A 22,015-nucleotide genomic window follows, 5' to 3' on the forward strand; every position below is an offset into this window, starting at 1 on the left:
GGCAAGTTACAACTGCCATCAATGGGAAGAGGTCGCGGCGCTCATAGCCTCTGCTCCTGAACCGTTAAAGGGCCAGTTGGCTCGGATCTCGGCAGAAGGGAGAGCCGTGTCTGGTTGCATATTAAAAGCAACTTTCGACGCTGCAGACAACGCAGGAAGATTGATAGCAGAAGGAACTGTTATCAAGAGACATGCGTGGTTACGGCAGTCAGGGTTCAAAACAGAAACACAGGCTTCATTAATAGACAAGCCGGTGGAACCAGATCTATTGTTTGGGAAAGCGGTCGAAGACGCACTTAAGAATGCCAAGGACGAGTACGAGACTCTCAAATCCCTTGGCCAGCTTACCAACAAACCCCCGAACCAGAGGGGGAACAGTAATTTTCGTCGCCCACGCGGCCAAAATTCACAAAGAGGCAACTATGCCCAAGGACAGGGTACACAATGGAACAACAACCAGCAGTCTACCCAAAGTTACAGCAAGGGTAACAAGAGAGGTCGTGGAAGAGGCAGAGGCAGCCCCAACAAGGGAGGTGGCACGCCTCCGCCAAAGCAGTGACGCTCAGTTCAGGGTCCCTTCTCACGCAACCCCAGTAGGGGGACGCATTTCCAACTTCACCCAGGCTTGGGAAGGGATCACCTCAGACAGATGGGTGCTGTCAACAGTGTCCACAGGATATTGTATAGAATTACTGCAGCGTCCCCGGAACCACCCTCCACGACAAAGAATACACTCCTTAGAACATCAGAAGATCCTTCTCGAGGAGATCGCCATTCTGCTAGAAAAGGACGCGATAGAACTCGTCCCAGGACACCAGGTAAACAAGGGTATCTATTCAACTTACTTCCTTGTGCCAAAGAAAGATTTGACAATGCGCCCAGTATTGGACCTATGGCCTGCCAACAAGTATGTCAAGCCCCAAAAATTCCGTATGACCACGCTACAAGAGGTAATCCCCCTCCTAAAAAGAGGGGACTACATGGCAACCTTGGATATGAAAGATGCTTATTTTCATATTTCCATGCTCCCGGCGCACAAAAAATACTTGCGCTTCAAAGTGGACAGTCGCCACTACCAATTCAAGGTACTGCCCTTCGGGATAGCTTCAGCACCAAGGGTATTCACCAAGGTACTGGCGGTGGCAGCTGCACACCTACGCAGGGAGGCAATCCCAGTGTACCCTTATCTGGACGACTGGCTCATAACGGGGGAAACCCCAAGAATTTGCATGTCAAACATTCAGAGGACTATCGACCTCCTCCACGAGCTAGGCTTCTCTATCAACGAGAAGAAGTCAAGTCTGGTGCCAAGCACCTCAAAACAGTTCCTAGGAGCAATCCTAGATACTCAAAAAGGGTTGACCTTCCCCTCGGAAGAGAGAATTCGGAATATACTACTGCAAATTCCACATTATCAGTCAGGTCAACAAATAACGGTACGCAAAGCAATGCGGTTACTGGGCATGATGGCGTCATGCATTTACCTGGTCCCCCACGCGCGTCTGCGCATGCGTCCCATGCAGGAATGGTTGGCGAAACAGTGGTCTCAGGCAAGTGGTCAGTGGGACGATCTAGTGGTCGTTTCGCCAACACTCGTACAGAGCTTACACTGGTGGACAAAAGAGAATCTCGCAAGGGGAAAACCCTTTTACGATCCCGAAGTACAAGCAGTGGTAACTACAGATGCTTGCCTGACTGGGTGGGGAGCTCACCATCTCCACCACACAGCTCAGGGTCTCTGGTCTCACTCAGTAGCCAAGAACCACATCAACCTGCTAGAGCTTTTGGCAGTATTCCGAGCGCTTCGGGCGTTCGAGCCCCATCTACTAGACTTGTCGGTGCAGATCCGGACGGACAGCACGACAGCCATGTTCTATCTGAACAAACAAGGAGGGACTCGTTCGCCAAATCTGTCCAAGCTTGCCCAGAAAATCTGGATATGGGCACTCAGACGGAACATCTTCCTATCAGCACAACATGTTCCAGGGGAGCTCAATTCCCTAGCGGATGCCCTAAGCAGAGACTCCCTTCCAGAAGAACACGAATGGGTCCTTCACAGAGAGATCGTAGAAGATCTCTTCTCTCAGTGGGGTTTCCCCACTATAGACCTATTCGCCACAAGCGAAAACAAACAATGCCCAGGATTTGCATCCAGGTTCCCCCAGCCAGACTCCCAAGGGAACGCCCTGTGGATGAACTGGTCAGGGATGTTTGCGTACGCTTTTCCACCAACTCCTCTCATCAGAAAGGTGGTGTACAAGATGAACAAGGAATCGATGACGCTCATCCTAGTTGCTCCCATGTGGGCGAGACAACCATGGTTTCCACACCTACGCAGGATGGCGCTGTGCGAGCCCATCAAACTCCCAGCCTGGTACAACCTACTGTCCCAGCAACAAGGTCTAACAGTGCACCAGGAACCCAACTCAATGAACCTGGCAGCATGGCTCCGGAGGTCATAGAGTTTGGGCATCTCAATTTACCACAGAGGTGTATGGACATCCTAAAAGAATCCAGGAAACCAAACACAAGGCACTGTTACTTTGACAAGTGGAAGAGATTCGTTATTTGGTGCCAAAATAAACAAATCAACCCAGTTGATTGCACTCCTTCCAACGTGGTAACATACATGCTCCACCTGCTGGACGCAGGGTTGGTTTTTAACTCTCTGAAAGTACACCTGGCAGCCCTCTCGGCTTACACCACATCCCATAACAAAGTATCGTGGTGGAAAGTACCAGTAGTTAAAGCCTTCATGGAAGGAGTAAAGAGACTTCACCCTCCTATTTCGAACCCACCGCCAGGATGGGACCTCAATGTGGTGCTAGCTAAGCTCATGGGCCCCCCTTTCGAACCCATGCATAAAAGTAGTCTCAAACACCTGACTTATAAAACGGCCTTCTTAGTAGCCATTACCTCCATAAGAAGGGTCAGTGAAATTCAGGCTCTGTCAGTGCAGGATCCTTTCTTTATTATCCACAAAGACAAACTGGTTTTACGCACACACCCTTGGTTCTCACCTAAATTCATATCTAAATTCCATGTAAACCAGTCCATCGAGCTTCCGGCTTTCTTCCAGAACCCGCAAAGCTCGGCTGAGTTGAAACTACACACCCTTGATGTGCGTAGGGCGGTCCTCTACTATGTAAATAAGACCAGACCGCTAAGAAAAACAGATCAACTGTTTGTCTCCGTAGCTACAGGCAGAGAGGGGGATCGCGTCTCTAAAGGCGCGATCTCGAAGTGGATTATCAACTGTATACAGCTGTGTTACTCTCTTTCTGGAAAAACTCTGCCTTTTACGCCAAGGGCCCATTCTACTAGAGGCATTGGTGCCACTCTGGCTTTCATTGCAAATGTTCCCCTCGACACCATTTGCAAAGCAGCTACTTGGAGCTCTATTCACACTTTTACTCAGCATTACTGCATTGACACTCATTCCAAGACAGATACACAAGTGGGACAAGCGGTTCTAAGACACCTGTTTGCTCATGACCCTTCTCACATCCCACCTCCTTCTTCGGGTACTGCTCGCTAATCTATGCACAGCATGTGATCTAAGCAGATTCCACAAGCCTCAGAAGGGATACATTACTCACCGTAATCGTATTTCTGATGCTTGTATCTGCTTAGATTCACATGCGACCCACCCTTCCTCCCCTCCGAGAGAAGGCGCCTGATTGCTTGTAGTCTTACCTTTCTGTCTATCTGCTTGGATTATCTGTACTCACGCTACTCCTCATGCTTCCTCATGTCAGAAAAAATACAATCTGAGGATCCCAGACGCGTGAGGGATCTTGGGTACAGTGGACGTCACACTAGGGATAGTATTACTGGCACGCCTGTGTCGACGCCCATTTTCGAGTTTCGAAAAACAAACTAATACTCCGCAGCTTCCACTAGATGTCGGCCTATGCACAGCATGTGAATCTAAGCAGATACAAGCATCAGAAATACGATTACGGTGAGTAATGTATCCCATATTTTGATAAACACATCCTCACTGATGTATTCACACTTACAAACTTAAATTGAATTCTTTTTTGAAATATCGAAGGCAGAACAATTCCAGCCCGTGACAAACTGGTTGTATATGTGGTGTAATCCCCTGTAGAGCTAGGGCTGAGTGACCAGGAACCAAATGTTGTGATCTATTCCCATTCCCCCATCCTTCTAGCCCATTTTGAGAACTTTACTCTAGTTGTAGTTATATTTTGAATGGTTCGTTTTACTACAGATCTCTGGATGTTAGCTAGTTCTTAGATGCTTTTTTGTGGTATTTTTTTTGTACTTGCAGTGACTCCCCGACCTTAGTCTTATGGTATCGTACTTCTCCTTCTATGTAGCTTTCTTGAAGGTTTTGTTATTTCTAAATACAACCCAATAACAAAACGTTTGTTTTTCCTCTAAAAGTAGAGTCTCTCCAACGTTCCCCTAGAGATTCATAATTCCAGAAGGACATTTGGGCAGATGTAGGCAGTAACATAAGTCTGTAAACGCCAATCACTGACACAAATCTCTGTCAGAGATTCTCAGGAGCCTACAAACGCCTTTGTATAAGATTTGCTCCGGCCTAGTCAGCAGTCCATACTTTTCTCTTGTGGAAGGCATCAAGTTGGTACCACTGGTTTACAGATTATAATGGTAGACCTTTTGTGGTTTCGGATCAAAGATGTTGAAATGCAATATCTATTCTAGCCAAAGAATAATGCTAGGAGTAAGAACAGGGGAAGATGACATTTGTGGATGTTATGACAGCACTTTGACCATTTTCCTACACTCTCGACTCACATGCTACACAGTAGGCATAGGTGTCCCTCATAACAGGAAGATATCCCATTGGATCTTTTATCTAGTCTTTCAGATTTACAAAGTTGGAGGTTTTCAAGACGTTTTTGCTTGTGGAATTCAGCATGTATGTCTAACTAATGAGTGGCTTGTAAGTCTTAGCCAGTTTTTATATTGTGTGTGTGCTTATGATGGCTTGCCCTGGTAGCAACATGTCTCTGGCACTGTGCCTCTCCCTCTCGATAGCTTCCCAGAAGGTATTGTTATTTCCAAAATGTTATTTCTCCCATCAGGATTCACACTTAGTGTATTTAGGTTTCAAGGTCTTTGGTCCTTATAAAAAAAACTTACAATAACAAAATGTCTGTCTCCATAAAACAGGTTTCCAGGTTTTAACAAATAGGCTCTCAATCTGGCACACTTGTTTCTTGATTCTTGGGTTCTTCGGATTAGGGCTTGTATTTTCATCCTGGTATCGGCAAGAGGGAGTGATGAGGATTGCCAAGCCAGCCCCCAGAGCTTCCACAAGGTCTCAGGTCACTTTAAGATTTTCTGCAGTCAGGGTTCAGCATTGTACTTCTCCCTATTTGGGTAACCCCAACACCGCACATTTTTCTGCCTCCTTGATCAGCTGGGAAATCTTGTATGCAAGTCCCTAAGAGAGTCTTCTCTACTTCTCCTCTGTCCCCTTATCTATTGGCAACACTCACCCTCTCCACCACCTATGGGATACTCTGCCATAGGCATCTATCTCCAGTCCACAACATGTCTCTTCTCTCAGACTTTTATATTTCAGCCAGACCTTGGCAGTATCTCGCTCTCTCTCCTCATGGACTTTACAGCAACTTCTGTTATTTATACCCCTACTCAATCTCTCCTCCTTGGTTATCACTTCCTCTTCATTCTCCTCCTCTTGCGTAGGCTCCTCCTTCCCTTTGATGTACCTTACTTTCATATGCTCCCCTTCCTTAGCTGACACCTCTTCTTTATTCTTCCTGTCCACCTTCTTAGTCCTCAGTCCAAGGGGGATCATGTGTCATGAAAAGATATCTTCATGTCAGGAATCTTCCTTAAATAGTGTATATTGAAATGCCCTCATGAGGAACATTTCAAACAAAGACTGTTAATATCTGGGGTCAAAGCTCTGTAAAACTGTAGGGATTTGGTATTATCCTGCATCCTAATGGAACCTTTGGTCAGTGTATTGATTGACAATGGAGTGTTAAGGGTTAGAATGTTTATGTGTGACTGGGGTTCTATGTGGTCAGTTGGGAGATGTAAGCCTACCTGGGAGGATGCAGGTGTATGTTGCCCTGAACCCAGATGTACCTGACATTATATGACCATCATAATGTACTGGAACTAAATAAAGAAGTTACTGAAACTTCACCTGAGGTCATGGTCATCTGTGGGGAACAAGGAGTTCTACAAAAACCCATTCTTTATTAATACAAAAAATCTAAAAACCTTTCAAAAAAACATATTATTCTGTACTCAAGGGGTTAGTAAAGTGCTCTACTGCAATCATATGTAACATCCACAGTCAAAACATATCTTTAATCAACATTACAATTTCCTCATAGATTTTGATAAGTAACACTATGCTGGGCCATTCTCCAACTTTTTGTATTCACAACAATTGTGATTTGTTCCATCTTTGATAACATCAATTGAGATAATGGTGGTTGTGACAAATCTTGATGTTGAACTCTGGAGCATAATACTTGGCCCTCAGTCATCATATCAAATCACTAATATCTCTGTATAAATTTCAGTCGACACCATATGTTTTGGCCTATATTGAGGATACAACTACCAATTAATGTTCCTCTATTTCATACAGACAGGCCTTCATCGGGACAAAACAACAATGTTTAATACATTCAATGTGTCACCATTACTTTATACAAAATATCTTAAATTCCTTTGTGACTGAAGTCTTGACAACAGACAAATAGCTGTCTAGAAAACCAAGCTCAGTGTCAAACACAACCAAATTCTTTTTTTCAACTCATCCTCAATAATCGCTCTTGTTGCAGCCACAGAAAACTGCTCATTTGATAATTCACTCGTTTGCCTCCCATAGTAGAGAGCTCTCAATTTGTCAAGTAATCAAGCTACCTGCCTCATAGATCAGACGCTCTGGTTGTCTCCCTGTAGGTACAAGAATCATAATCAATATACTTGTGTACTCATGTGCAATAAATATTTCGCCATAAACACAGAGTATTTTTCGTGCTTCGACCTACATAGACCTTATCCAACCCATTTATTAAGATTCTGAACCTTCACTACCTTAACTAATATCCACTGAACATTCAAAGTACAAAATTACTAAATCTATCAATGTTGGTCTCATATGCATGAGTCTTTAAATGGGGAACCCTCCATTTAAAACATCTCAGATCGAGACAAAATCACTATGAAATCATTAAAAAAAAGTGTGAAGACTTAAATGGAAGCCACTGCTCTTCTTATCCCATTAACTGAAATGTTGATAGTCTTGCATCAGATATCCTGGTTGCTCACTCCCATAACCGCCTCACATGATTTCAAAGTCCCAGCAATCAAAACACTATTGGAACTTGCCTTTATCTTAAAGAAAGAGGACTGTGGCCTTTCCTCTTGTGACATACCCTGCCATACGAGAAGTTTTGTGTTGTAATCCAGGGCATCCTTCCTGCACATGCACTACCACCAGGCCCAACTTCACTTATCAGGAGGCAGCACCCACGCCCCAGAGTTACCTCACCCTTCACCTCAAGAGTCAGCTGGGGGACTTCCACTACGCGTTGCAACTATGATGCAGATCCACTTCTGTTAAGGGTATATGATTGCACAGCAATATTAGTGTATGGAAACAGTATGTTCTCTCACTCTAACCATCAGGATTTGATCAGTTACATTGCAGTGAAACATGTAATCATCAAAATATGAAATGTGTCCCTACTCGGTTTTCTTTGGCAAATCCTTATGAAGGCCATTTTGATTTCAGTGATTTTCAAATGGAACCACAAATGCAAACAAGACAATGTAATTCAAAATCATTTTAGGTTATTTAAAATTAGTACCCGTCGAGGATCAATGAACATGTTTCAAGCAAGCCCATTGGCCCTTGCCCGGTGCTTACCTCACAGAAGAGGCTCTGAAGCCTCTGCTTCTCTGCCGCGGCATCTCAGAGTGGCCACCATAGAAAGGGAGAAGGGACTACATGTAGTCCCTTCGCCCATTCAATGGCGGGCATTTTTCTGTTTACTTTTTTTCCCATTGGTTTTAATGGCCACCATGGAAAGGGATAAGGGACTACGCGTAGTCCCTTCTCCCCGATCCCTGGTGGCCATTTGTTTTTGCTTTTTTTTCTCGAATCGAGAAACTGTTGCAGCTGCGTTTCTCAACTCGAGATAAATTGCTATTAGTACCCCGGTACGACTGTACCCATACAGCCCCCCTCCCTTTTTCTTGCTCCACTAATCAGACCTACCCAGCCTGCTGCCTTAAACCCAGCACTTGCCACTTGCTGGCTGCACTACCATTGTTTGGTGCCTTTTTATTTATTAACTTATTATTATTTATCTTTTTTTCTCCTCACTCCGCACTCTCCTTTTCTCCCCCTCCCCCTCTCCCATGCACTTGCGCATTCTCAATGTCACTGGGTCTAGTAAGATCGTTGTTTTTGTTCTCTCCTGTTCACTATCCCTTGCCTTGTCCTGCTCTGAAACACTTGTGTATGAGCGCAATAGAAATAAAATATCAATATGACCCGTGGAAGTGGAGCATTGCCGGAAGAGGTTGTGAAGGATAGCAGAGGAATATCAGCTGCTCTTAAAGGGTTACAAAACCGATACAAAACCGATACAATAGCCGAAACCAAGAATTATATTCAGGAGAAGAATAATTCTCCTCTTATAAGTTAGTTAATATATATATTTATATATGGTGCCGGAAGCCCACAGGCATTGGGCACCAAAACATCAATACAAAAGACAAAAGGAGATGGGACACTGATCGGAATGGTTAGATCAGATCACAAATGAGAATTACTTGAAGAGAAAGATGTTTAACTCTCGTCGGAATTGCATTAAGTTTTTTTCTTGTCTTAAGGTCAGGGGGAGGGAGTTCCAAAGTTTGGTTGAAAGGACTGGGAAGGATTTTCCCAGTCCTTTGGTCCGCTTAAATCTTGGATTGGTGATTAGTCCTTGAGCGTTAAGCACAGAGTTAGTCTGGGCTCTTAAAGGGTCACCATTTCTTTAAGATAAGCTGGCAACATCCCGTGTAAGCATCTGTGAATGAGCACCGCTATCCTGAAGTGGATCCTTGCATGTACCGGGAGCCAGAGTAGGTCTTGTAGACAGCTGGAGATATGTTCCTGTCTCAATTTTATTTTGATGGTACGGACAGCATTGTTCTGTGTAACTTGCAATTTATGGAAGTAGTTTTTGTTAGCTTTTATTACTAGAGCATTATAGTAATCAATCCTCGATAATATTCGGGCCAGTGCAATAGATGTATTGTTGGGCTCAGAGAGGAATGGACGGATATTTTTCAACAGCCGGAGGTAGTCGGCACAGTTTTTGACCACCTGGTTAACATGCGTCTCAGAGCTAAGGTATGACTCGAGGTGGATGCTAAAGTGTTAACCTTCTCAGATACCTGGATGTCACAATCTTGAATTGTGGTAGGGCCAGATAGGTTAGTTTGGAAAGCTCTTTTGGACATTTATTACTGACCGATGAGCACCTTAGTTAACAAATAGACAGGGATCACCCATAGAGGCAGGGAAGGCTAGGCCTTATTGCAGTTTAATAAAATTATTGTGAAGCCACGTCCCTACAGTATTTGTGTCCTTCTTCTGACCCCCCACACAACCTATACCCATAAGGATACTGCATCCCAGGAGAAGGGTTTAGTTAGAAATTGCATGGACTACCTGATGAGGGCATTGTTTTTACCCAAAGGAAAAGCTTAAAGAGATTGGCCTCATTACAACCGTTGTGGTAAGGCAACAATGACGCCGGTAGTGCTACCGGCATCGTTGTTGCCATGCCGCAACATTACGAGTTTGCTCGCAGGTGCCGCTCTAGACGACTGGTCAGACCAGGCGTGCAGAGCGGCACCCGCGAGCAGACCAGGATGGTAGCAACGGTACCATTATGAACGGTACCACTGCTACCATCCTCCCCATTCCCATTGAGCCCTATAGGGGCTCAATGGGAATGGGGATGTACCATCACTGGGTCCCGCGAAAGGGAATTACCGTGCCCTCAAGGTCGGATTGGCCCGGTAAGTCCCCTTTTGTGAGACCTGGACCCGAGTTTGGGGGGTAGCCATACCCTTATTAAGGATAAGGGCATGGCTACCTCCAAACTTGTAATGAGGCCCAATTGTCTATGTTTAAAATTGTTCTATGAAAGCAAAAACTGGAACAAACCAGAAGAACCCACTTTTTGGGTGGGGGGTCAGAAAACCACCCACCACTAACTTAACCAAGGAGGAGTAACTCTATCTTAAGCTAAAGCATAGAATCTCTTTTTCTCAATATACTGATAGGATAGTTGGTAGGTCAGCATATGTTTTGACAATGGAATTCTTTGTGTGACATCCTGTCGAGCACCCATTTTCTGTTTTCTAGCATACAGAGTCCATCATAGACGTAGGTCTTGGAAGAGGATTCTTCAATTTCTTTAATAAAGAGAATTGTTTAAATTACATGGTCTGCGGTAGCGGCCATGTAGTTATGGTTAAGTTGCTAAACCCATAGGAAGAGCACTTTTTGGGCGGCTTATAACTTCGCTCCCCCTGGACGAATCCACACCAAACTTTGCAAAAAAAAGTATATGGCCCACTCTGAATTGTTTTGTTTGGTGAGGTTTGGTCTAGGGGGGGGCAAAGTTATAGGGGGGTCCCGAAATTTCTTTTTTTCCCATAGACATAATGAGAAAAGACTTTGCTCACGCCTACAGCCCAAACCGCTGGACGGATTTTCACCAAATTTGCAGCAGGAGCGGCTACTTGGTCCCAAAGGTGTGTTTTTGTTAATTTGGTGTAAATCTGTCCAGTATTTTTTTTTTAAACGACCGAAACGTGGGGCAAAAAAATTAGTGATATCTATGTCCGCTCCGCGGACACACTTCCCTGTTCGCTCCGCGGACAGGACACCGATTGGCTAATAGACTTACTTCATGTCCGCGGACACACAACGTGTTCTCTGATTGGTTGGCGTGAAGCGTGAGGTACATCAGATTTTTGGAAACGCCCACCATCTTGGATTCGCGGACATCGGCCGGTGTCCGCGGACATCGCAGTAAAAACATATTAAAAAACACAACATTGCACTTGTCAAACTTACCAAATAATCTCTGGGGAGGTGAGGGGTGATGAGGATGGGATGAATATGGCTGCAAATAGCAAAAAAACAGGTGTTTTTCGCCGCAAAAGTCTGTGAACTGTTCAGATGTTCACGAACAGTCCTGTGGAAGTTCGCAGACACCTCTGCATTACTGGTTTGGTGAAAAGCAGTTCTTTGATGGCTTATAACTTTGGCGCCACTTAATAGAACTGCATGTAATTTTGCAGTTATATTCCTAACCTGATCCCGGATGAGTTTGCAAAGTTTGGTGGGATTCTGTCAAGAGGGGGGAAAAATTAGACGGGGTTTCCAAAATAATGTAAAGGCTTATAAATGAGGTGCCATTTGATGAATCTACACTTCATTTGGCAAACTGATGATAGATCTATATATAAATGTTTTTGCAAAGTTCGGTGGCATTTTGTCAAGAGGGGGCAGAATTAGAGGGGGGGTCCCAAAATATTGCACAGGCTTATAAATGTGGTGCCATTTGACAAATCTACACAAAGGTTTGCAACAAGATTATAGATCTCGATATAAATGTTTTCGTAAAGTCTGAATGGATTTTGTTAAGTGGGGGTTAGGTTATATGATGATTGTATGTGCATCGTTTGACACTTTTGAAAAAATAAAACATGGGTTGATTTTCAGCCAACTTGTGTAAGGAGAATTGAGAAGGACCTGAAAGCATGGTTTTGCAGACGTACCCGTGTTTTATTTTTTGACAAGTGTCATAATGTAGGTACAAAAAATAGCGATATACCTTTGGTGACTGAGGTGTAGCCTGTGGCCATGGGCAATGGCCAGATTGTCCGGGTCATGGAATAAGGTCATGATCCGGACAATCTGGCTACTGGCCATGAGCACGAGGGACAAAACATGGATTTAAAGTGGCCATGTCCACCTGGGACTGGCTTTGTGGTAAAGTTATTCGAAGTTGGGATAGATTTGAAAAGGAAGAAAAATGTGCTTGTAGTAATATGGTCATAGAGTTCTCTTTTTGCCTTCTGCAGGCTGCCATGGAAAGCGAAGAGGGGCCCTGTATGGAACCCCGCCTTCCCTTTCCATGGTGGCCATCTTGGAAAAGGATTTTCCTTCCTACACCGGGATGCCGGAAGCATCCCGGTGTAGGAAGAAAAATCCTTTTCTTTTACCACCCTGTGTTCCCGCTTTGGGAACCTAGGGTGCTAATGGCCTTCATCCCCCATTACAGGGGCTGGAAGGGGGGGGGGATAATGGTCCAGAGACCTTTCTATCCACCATCGCTTTGCTTGGGCTGATAACTTGGGCTGCCAGGCCTGTATCCACCATTCCATCCCTGGAACGGAGGATAAACGCCACAATATTGCCATTAGCTTCACACAAAATGCAAATGCAAATGGAAATGGAAATGTTGGAAAATCTTATTGAGTCTGTGGGCCTCATTACGAGTTTGGAGGCAGCCATGACCTTAATAAGGGCATGGCTGCCTACAAACTCGGGTCCGAGTCCGGGTTCCCTGAATGGGGAAATACCAGGCCATTCCAACCTTGGAGAGCCCGGTATTTCCTCATTCAGGGAACGCGGATCCAGACCATCCCCATTTGAGCCCCCATAGGGCTCAATGGGAATGGGGAGCATGCTAACAACGGGCCCGTTAATGACAGGCCTGTTGTTAGCATGCTGGCCCGCCTGCGGGACCCGCAAAGGACGTCTGGTAAAACCAGGCATCCAGAGCGGGTCCCGCGAGCGGACCTCGCAATAGGGCGGTAAGGGGTTGACGGCTTCGGCACCTTTACCGGCACCGTTAACCCCTTACCACCCACCTTGTAATGAGGCCCTATGTACTTTACTGAGAAATATAAAGTAGATGGAGTATATGAGTTTTTTTTTAGTTCTATTTTTTTAACTGTGAAAGGTGGTTCCTAAAGGAACATTTCTTTTATTGTTATTGGATGCATTTTTTTTTTGGCAGGAGAGCTTAGAACGAAATGTGGTGAGGGAAATGACGGAAGAGGCACCAAACACTAATATGGAGGGTCAGGTGGACGGGGGAAAATGTTGCACATGTGTTATTTCTAAGGTAGGGGGCAGTGTTTCTCATGCTCTTTGATTACAGCCATGGTGGTGTCGCTTGGGGAGGAGGGAAGGCATTAACTGATTCCATTTTAAGATAAATAGCAGTTTTGCTAAAAGTATGTACTGTGTACTAGATTGTTCATGGATGAGTAGGAATAGGTGATGCAGCTGTACAAGGGAAATTTTGAAGTTGAAAGTTCCTAGATCAGTAGAAAATGCAGTTCCGAACTGTCCTCGAAGCACAGATCTTATCGTGAAGTGCGGACTGGTTCTCAGACACCTCATCATGCCGCGCGCCAGCATATGGTCATGTGGCACTGTCCGGAAGGTCCGCAATGAAGTCAGATGTTTGTAGACGTTATGGTTAAATTACACTAATAAAAACCTATGAAATTCAATGAAAAAACTTTGTTAAAGGGATGTTATGGTTAAAGGAATGGTTCGGTCAGAAATTTTTATTGGCCCTACGGGTCGGCCATGTGTTTTAAGCCTAAGTCGCTCGATATTAGGAAAATTTCCTATGCACCTTACCCGAGTTTTCGTCCATTAAACGCATGCGAAAACAAGCAGCAGGGCGCATCCATTTTGTGATAATCCTATCACTTGCCCCATCGCCCTGGGTGACCTGCTTTTGTGGCACTAAATCATATCCCCCGCCCCTGAGCCTGACATTATCAAAACATTTATATTCCCTGCCTCTCTCCGTGACGCTACTGTGCTGCATAGGCAAACGCGCCCAGTCGTCTTCTACGCGACTTCACACAGAACCCGGAAACCAACACAGATCAACTCACAACACAGCACGCCACAATTCGGAATATGAAACTGTACTTTAAAATCAAACCGCAATTCGGTACATTTCGTAAAGTACATTTATTTGACATTAAGGGTTTAGAGAATATTCAGCAATTGGCATGTTAAATCGGAATGGATTTTTTTTTCTTTGCTCTCGATCCGCAAATCCTCTAAAGTTTATCGTGAGTCATGCGTTGTTCCTTTATGGTACACAGGGTGTTGGCTTTTGTTAAAAGAAGCACTTTGGTAGCACAGTGAATTGCAAGGCCGTTCCATCAACTAGGCCATCGTAAAGGTTGATATGTTGCTTCTAGCCGCTAGTACTGCGTAAGGGCATATGGTCCCTTGGCGATCGTTCCATAAAATAGTCAATGTAGTGCAGTTGTTTACAAGAAGCTGCAGCTGGCGATTGAAGAATATAGCTATATGAGCTGAGAGAGACCACTTTTTTTTGGATAGGGACTTGTGGGATGTGGTCAAAGACAGATAGAAAAAGGGGGAGATTCCCAAAACAAGCTACCTAATGGTGTCACACTGCTAGGCTGGTTAATATGAACTGAAATGGGGCAAAAGTGAATCACAGTCTTGTGTCAAACAAATATCACAAGATATGCACCAAGCTAGTATTGCAATAGAACACTTATTTGGTTTTATTTTTCTAATACATGTTAAAAAGTTGGAGCTTAATAGGTCCAAAATGTTAAAAAACATAGAACAAAACAAAGAGAAATCACAATCCTATAAGGTAAAAGTCATGTGCAAACAATCACATAGATCTGTTGGCTTAGTTCAAGTTATACATCAAACCTATTGTATTTTCAAAGGTGATGTTAGTAGTGACAAGAGTGACTTCATCATATAAACATAGAATGGTAATACTTCAGTATAAACCCCAGTCGGGACAGTATGTAAACATAAACCCGTGACACACCCCCCACACGGGTTTATGTTTACATACTGTCCCGACTGGGGTTTATACAGAAGTATTACCATTCTATGTCTATATGATGAAGTCACTCTTGTCACTACTAACATTTTGCACATGACTTTTGCCTTATAGGATTGTGATTTCTCTTTGTTTTGTCCCATTTCAGTTCATATTAACCAGCCTAGCAGTGTGACACCATTAAGTAGCTTGTTTTGGGAATCTTCCCCCTTTTTCTATCTGGCGATTGAAGAAGCCATCGGCCGGGGTCTGGAATAGGTGGCAGTCGCAGTACGGTAGGATGTACCTGTTTTGAAAACATAAAAATTGAAATTCATCTCGCCAGCCAATCTTTATTACTATTATTCATTTCATTTAATAGGGCCGAGGTGAAACTATTTGCTTGCGAGGATAGTGCAATGGACTATGTCCGGCTCTAAAAGCAATGCGAAAACTGACAAAAGAAATTGAGGTTAACACACAATGTAATGATTTATTAGCATTGAACCACTGAGAAACAACTGTTTGTCTACATGCGTGTCAAATGGGCACATGCATGCTTATGTGCCCGGTAGAAAGACGATCCCACAAATGTTTTACTTGCTCTTCATTGTAATATGCCACACAGAACAAACTTAACCTGCCTTTAACGGTACGCTATTGGTATTAGATTCCGGTATAAAATCATCTAAAGAGTTACTTACATTATATTTGCCATTTCCATTGTGTCGGCGTAATGCAGTCCGTAAAGCCCACTCTGTTTGTGCCAACGATTTTTCATATACTGAACTAACATGAAACTCGGTGTAGTTTCAGAATTTTCAGAATTTAGACACTGCACACTATTGAACGACCTTCATGCGTTACATTTAAATGTATATGTAATTTTGAATATAGGAGACGACCATGAAATAGTAGCGGCCTCACAACCAGAGTATACTTACTCGTTAATCGGATTACGAAGACGAACAGATGCGCGAAGTTCGTGCATAAGCACCATCATTATTCTCAACACGGACCGTGTAAGGCAGGCTGCCCTGAAATCTGGCAGCTCGGTAATACATTGCGGCCGTGGCTCGCCTTCCGAAATGTAGGCCACGCATCCCGAGTTTTCACAGCAGCAGCAGTTCTCGTCCTCTATTGGCATTAGCTCGCACCGATTGCATGTGCACCAGGTAGAAACACATCCATGCGACTAGGTCCAGTGTCTTCATCGATTGAATCGTCCTGCCAACTGCCGTCCGAAGCCCCATCGTTTTCGCATGTTTACTTTTCCAGTAGTTCCTCCTCGGTATACTCGGGCTCGTACATGTAGGGCATTATTGTAACCATTGTGTGGTAAACAAACTAAAATAATTTATAGCGATGGTACAGTTGTTCACACGGGCTACAAGCGGCGAAGGTAGCTGACCAGAGCACAGAAACTAGTCACAGAATGCTCAAAGTAACACAGAGAGAGGAATGGAATCGAAAATCTGCTGCTGTGTGTTGTCAAACGGTCTGTTTATAATTATTGAGTAAAGAGGCATCCTGCCATTTCCATGGAGACACGGCATTGGCTGAAGCGCAGCGAATGTTGACACGAGACGTGCTTTGGCGTTGTGAAATGGGCAGTACGCGTCTGCTGATGACAGGCTCAAGGACGGGGGATATGATTTAGTGCCGCAATAGCAGGTCACCCAGGGTGATGGGGCAAGTGATAGGATTATCACAAAATGGATGCACCCTGCTGCTTGTTTTCGCGTGCGTTTAATGGACGAAAACTCGGGTAAGGTCCATAGGAAATTTTTCTAATATCAAGCGACTTAGGCTTAAAAACACATGGCCGACCCGTAGGGCCAATAAAAATCTCTGACCGAACCATTCCTTTAAGTTGCGCTACTAAAAACCTATCAAATTCAGTGAAAAAACTTTGTTAAAGGGACATTATAGTTAAGTAAAACCAAAAAAACCAAAAAAAACCCTGAAATTCGCCAGTTATGGTAAGCTAAGCAACCATAACTCACGCCACCACCGTGCACTTCTAAGAATAACACCAACTTAACGCAATTTAACCATAACGTCCCTTTTAACATTTTCATTGAATATATATATATATCACATCTGACACACAAAGATTTTAAAAAAATGAATTTGCACCTACTGCTTCCCACTTCTCTCAAGGCCAATGGCTCCAAGCCACACTCACCGCAGACTTCTAGGTTGCGTAGAGCTGTGTGTTGTATTAACCCACTTATGCTCTGCCCTGCAGCATCACTGTATTCTGGTCGTGCCAGAATTATCAAAATGGCAGCGAAAACCCTTGTGCGTGCCAAAACCTTTGAAAATTGCGCTCTACAAAGCACAAAGAGATGGCTGCCAAGTCAGTGGTGGAACGAAGATCTCACTCCTGAAACATGCCACTGGGCTGCCCAACAAGTGAAAATGAAGCCTGCATGAAAAGCGGTGCTTGGCTGAAAGAAATCCAAAACCTTGTTTTTAAATCTTTTTCTTGGTTGCTAAAACTGCAGAATGCTGGCACACAACACCCACAAACATCTCACATTCTTGCTGGGTGCTACAAGTCACTTAGTTCAAGAAATCATTATGAACAGACAATGTTCTGAAAAGCTGAATTTGTCAGCAAAAATGTGCCTGCCTGTGAAATCTGTCAAAATCTGGGCGCATTCCCCGTGGCCGCCTGCATGACAGCTGTCAGAAGCCTGTTTTAAAACTGTAAACTTATAAAACTGAAATCTAATGTCTGAAATCTAAGTGACCTGCTATTGAGCGTAACCTAGGTTGTAACTATTTAAATCCCATGGTTTAGAATCTGGAATCAGTGTTCTAGCTGCTTGTTTTGAAATTGCAAGTTTGTTTTAAACCAAGAAAAATGTAACAAAATGACATTGAATTTAGGCCGGCCTAAAGCAATTTAACCAGTCCAACAGCTTCCCCCACAGAGGCCAGGCCCCTCTCTCCACCAGGATGTCACACCTATGTGATGTTTATAGGGTGGGGAAAGAATTTGGTTTGCTAGGGGAGGAAGACAATGGACTTCCTCCAGTCAAAGGAAGGCTAAGTGCAACGTAAAAAGGCCTGGGCCTCTGGAAGAAATGGGAGGAGACTGCTTCTAACTGCAGAGAGCCAGAAGGAGGCGGAGACAAACAGGCATTTTGTTAAATACATATAACGTATCACTTAAAATTGTTTGAATTACAAAAATCACATATTTGTGTATCTAAATTCTGACTGTGCATTTTAAGAGGCAGCAAAACCGTGTGACATCTTCTAGAAGGAAACGACAGAAAAGGTGGTTTTACACCAAATGTATTTGTGCCAGAAGTATGAAACGTTATACCCTTATGCCCACGTTCAATGCGCATATTTGTACAAATTTTCAGAGTTACTGGACATTGTGTTCCGGTCAAAAAGGGCAAAATTATGTCAAAAGCAGACACAAGATCCCATCGCGACAAGGTTCGGAGGAGTATCTGCTGCACAAAATATGTGATTTATATATGTTATTATTATAAAGATTGCACACATGTAAGTATGTATGGTACCAAAAGTAGATTTTATGTTCAAAGGGACAAGGGGAGGATTCTCTGACTCATAAACCCACATCATCATGGTGACACCCTGTTTTCTCCTCCAATCAAGGGAGAGAAGAGTTTCTAGCCAATTCCCTGCCTAAGGGGGCACGCTTAGGATAAACCAGCACATACACCCTTTATTATGCGCATAAATAGAGACAGCTGAGGACTTAGAAACACACACAGATTCACCCACTAACCGATTGCTGGCGGAGCACCCTGCGAGAGAACCATCCATTTTCCTTGCTCCAGACTCCAAAAACTTGGCAAGCAGAAAGGCCCATTCCATTAGTTGAACCATTCTCAACTACGCCTTGAATTTCCAGAACCAGAAAGAATCCCAGAGACCTAAGGGGAGCAAAAGAAACAGCCGGGCTGTGCTGTAACTGCTTGCCTGCTAAATAATTATCTTCAGAACCAAGAAGGGCAGATTAAACCCAATCCTGTGCCGTGCTGTGCTGATCCTGTCCAGTCCTGTCATGCGGTGACCAGAGCACCTTGCTGATTGCAGACCCAGTCCAGTCCGATGTGCCCAGCAGTCTGTCTTGACCAGAAACCCTGACCAGAAATCTTGACGGACCAAGAATCCCTGACGGTTCAGTTCAAAACATATATAGTAAGTATCTATACAATAGAATTGTGTCACTAGCATATGTACTGTCCATAGTCCAATCCCTATCTAAACCCATCCTCTCTTGTATTTAGAACCTGATGTTGTTACGAGTAGTTTGAATTGTCAAAGCTTTTCTTGCGCTAAGTTTGTCATTTGTTTTCTAAAATCATAAATCAATAGTGTTGTGAATAAATAAATTGAATCCCAGAAAGAAATTGATTATCCACCACATGAAGGGTCCCTGGCCAGGAATGATGGAGACTCATGTGTGGCATTCTCTTTTTCTATAGTCATAACCTAGTGTAAACGAAATCTCATTTGTCTTTGAAAAATGCATCCTTGTTTCCATTTCTTGCGCCTATATGAAAAAAATTACCTCCACTAAAACGTCCATAATTTCCTCAATTGTTATGCAAAATGTCAACTTCTGCTTGCAGCTAACATCCTCAGCTTTCCATAGAACTTAAAACCGCATTCCAAATCCTAGTTCTCCCGCGATCGCGATTACTGCGCACAGAAAAGTTTGCCGCAAATTTTAATTTTGGCAAAATAGTACACGTGTAAAACATCTTTCGATTGCACCTGACCTCAATTTTAAGTTTGCACATTGCTTATTAGTACCAAATCATTGCTAGTGTTTGTCTGCAACTATCTAAAGTGGCTCCCATTAGAATTTGATCAATTTCAGCAATTTAAACCATATTTTGTGTTTTACCCAATCCATTCTCAGATCACTTGAAAACCATTTTGACAGTTTGCCAATCAAGTCTGTTTCTCTCTTGTGTTTGCTGGGGGAAAATTGGGATTGACATTTTGTTTGAATTCTGCCTTGGTGACTACCTGCTATCTCTCCTCCTCTCTTTACATTGCCTGTTGTGGGGGTTCAGGGGTGTGCAGGGGGAATAGTAACCATACTGCTATTTGATCTGAACACACACCAAATTATTATTTCTGTGCTGAATTGTTTTGCTCCCTATTACTCCTTGTGATTAACCCTTTAAGTGCCAAGGGCGAGGTATCTCGTCCTTGGGATTACCTCCCCAGTGCCAAGGACGAGATAGCTCGTCCTTGGCACTTAAGGGGTTAATGAAGGAGAAAATGTTAAAAGGCTTTGCATGGTGAAATACTGAAATCACCAAAAAGGCCTTGGCACTGGGGGGAAACCCATGGCAGTTAGAGATTGCTTAGTGTTACATCACCCCATTGGTGATTATTGTATACCCATTAAACATAGTGTGATTATATTGTGAATACATAAATATTTTAACTTTGCAAACCAGCCTCATTCCTGGTTCAGTGTGACCGGGGGGGGTCAGGAGAGGGGCGTGATATGAGTGGTACATCGTTTAGAATAAAATAACTTTTAGACACAAAATAAATAAGGATTTCAGTTGTGCATTACACGCTAGGCAGTGACTTGGGTGAAGTGCCAGATTGAAATCACTTACAGAGCATAGCCAGAAGCTTGAAGCAGAGTGCCACCTTCATTGGCTCAACCCTAGTAGCGCAGTAGGCTGAGGCAGGGCGTCCTCCTGGACGTGCGATGGTGGGGCCTCCCACACCACAGGGTCTGCGTGGACCCCTGCTATGCCACTGCCTAGATGTCAATAAATCAATTTTATGGTTGCACTAATCTATTGGAAAGGGCCTGCCACCTGAAATATTTTTCAACAGTGCATTGTCTGTGCATTTAGGACCACTATTTGGAATCCTACTGGATCCAGTTGCAAAAATAGGGGTTTACGAAGCTCTCCTAAATTGCTAGGAATTAAATTCCATTGGCGATTTGATCGTGTTAATTGCATTTGAATTCTTAGCTGTAGATATACATGTAGTCTAATGTCTCAAACTCCAAATGCAGAACTGTGCTCGGTTGCTTCTGTCACAGATACACTTGTAATATCCAGCTCTTGGTGTAAATAGCCTCCGCTGTCTCATGTTTTACACCTGAAGGCGGGATTCCTGGTATACATTTCGGTTGGAAAAGAGTGAGTGTGGTTTATCAGCTGTCGACGACAGTAAATGTAAAGATGAAGCGTTCTTCAGGAAAGATATGTGTAGAATCATTTCACCAATTAAATCAAATGTGGTCTGTGGGATAGTGTAAACAATGCTAAATTGGTGCTCAGTGTCTGTAAATGTGCAGGCAGCTGCAGAGAGGAACCTGCATACACCCTTCCCACCCACTCGCTCGGTTACATTTGATTCAACATTTGTTAATCCAAAAACAAAGGATTCCCTGCACCCCAATCACTGTGTACTGGTATGCAGAGATATTGGGCCTCATTACAAGTGAGGCGGTACAGGTTGACAGGACCCGCTAAAGGAGGCGGACCCATTAAACCTGTCCCGCCTCATTACAAGCTCCCCTCGCGGTACCTGGTAAGTAACGCCTGGTCAAACCAGGCGTGCTTACAGGGTCCCACGAGGGGAAGAGGGAGCAAACAACGGGCCGCTCGTAATCGACCCGTTGTTTGCTCCCTCCCCCATTCCCATTCAGCCCTATGTGGGCTGAAATGGGAATGGGGAAGGTCCGGGCCCGCGTTCCTGGAGGGAGGAATTATCGGGCCCTCCGAACTCAGAATGGCCCGGTAATTCCCCATTCTGGGAACCCGGACCCAGACCCGATTTTGGCGGCAGCCATGCCGCCAATAGAGGCATGGCTCCCGCCAAAATCGTAAGGAGGACCATTGTCTTTCTGTTGTTTTTGCATTGACATTTTTTTTTTTTTACTTATTGTTTTTTCTGGCTAGGTTGTTTGTATCACGTCAAGCCTTAACCGACTCTTTGATAATGCTCTATGCTTTGTTTTGCTTTGATATTATATTACATATTTTTTAATTTGCCCGTTTGACAGTGTTTTTCAATGGGAAAATCCCATGGCAAAAAGCATTGTGAATGAGGGCCTTTTTTGT

The 22,015-nt window shown here is 43.9% G+C and overlaps 1 protein-coding gene across 6 annotated transcripts in view; it reads left to right on the plus strand.

Moving 5' to 3' along the window:
- Positions 1-22,015, plus strand: part of LOC138545302 (FRAS1-related extracellular matrix protein 1-like) — a 1,530,918-nt gene that overhangs the window by 486,012 nt on the left and 1,022,891 nt on the right. The gene's annotated exons all lie outside the window — the stretch shown is intronic.

This window comes from Ambystoma mexicanum, chromosome 1q, assembly GCF_040938575.1.
Source record: "Ambystoma mexicanum isolate Mex_15411 chromosome 1q, UKY_AmexF1_1, whole genome shotgun sequence".
NCBI classification, from domain to species: domain Eukaryota; kingdom Metazoa; phylum Chordata; class Amphibia; order Caudata; family Ambystomatidae; genus Ambystoma; species Ambystoma mexicanum.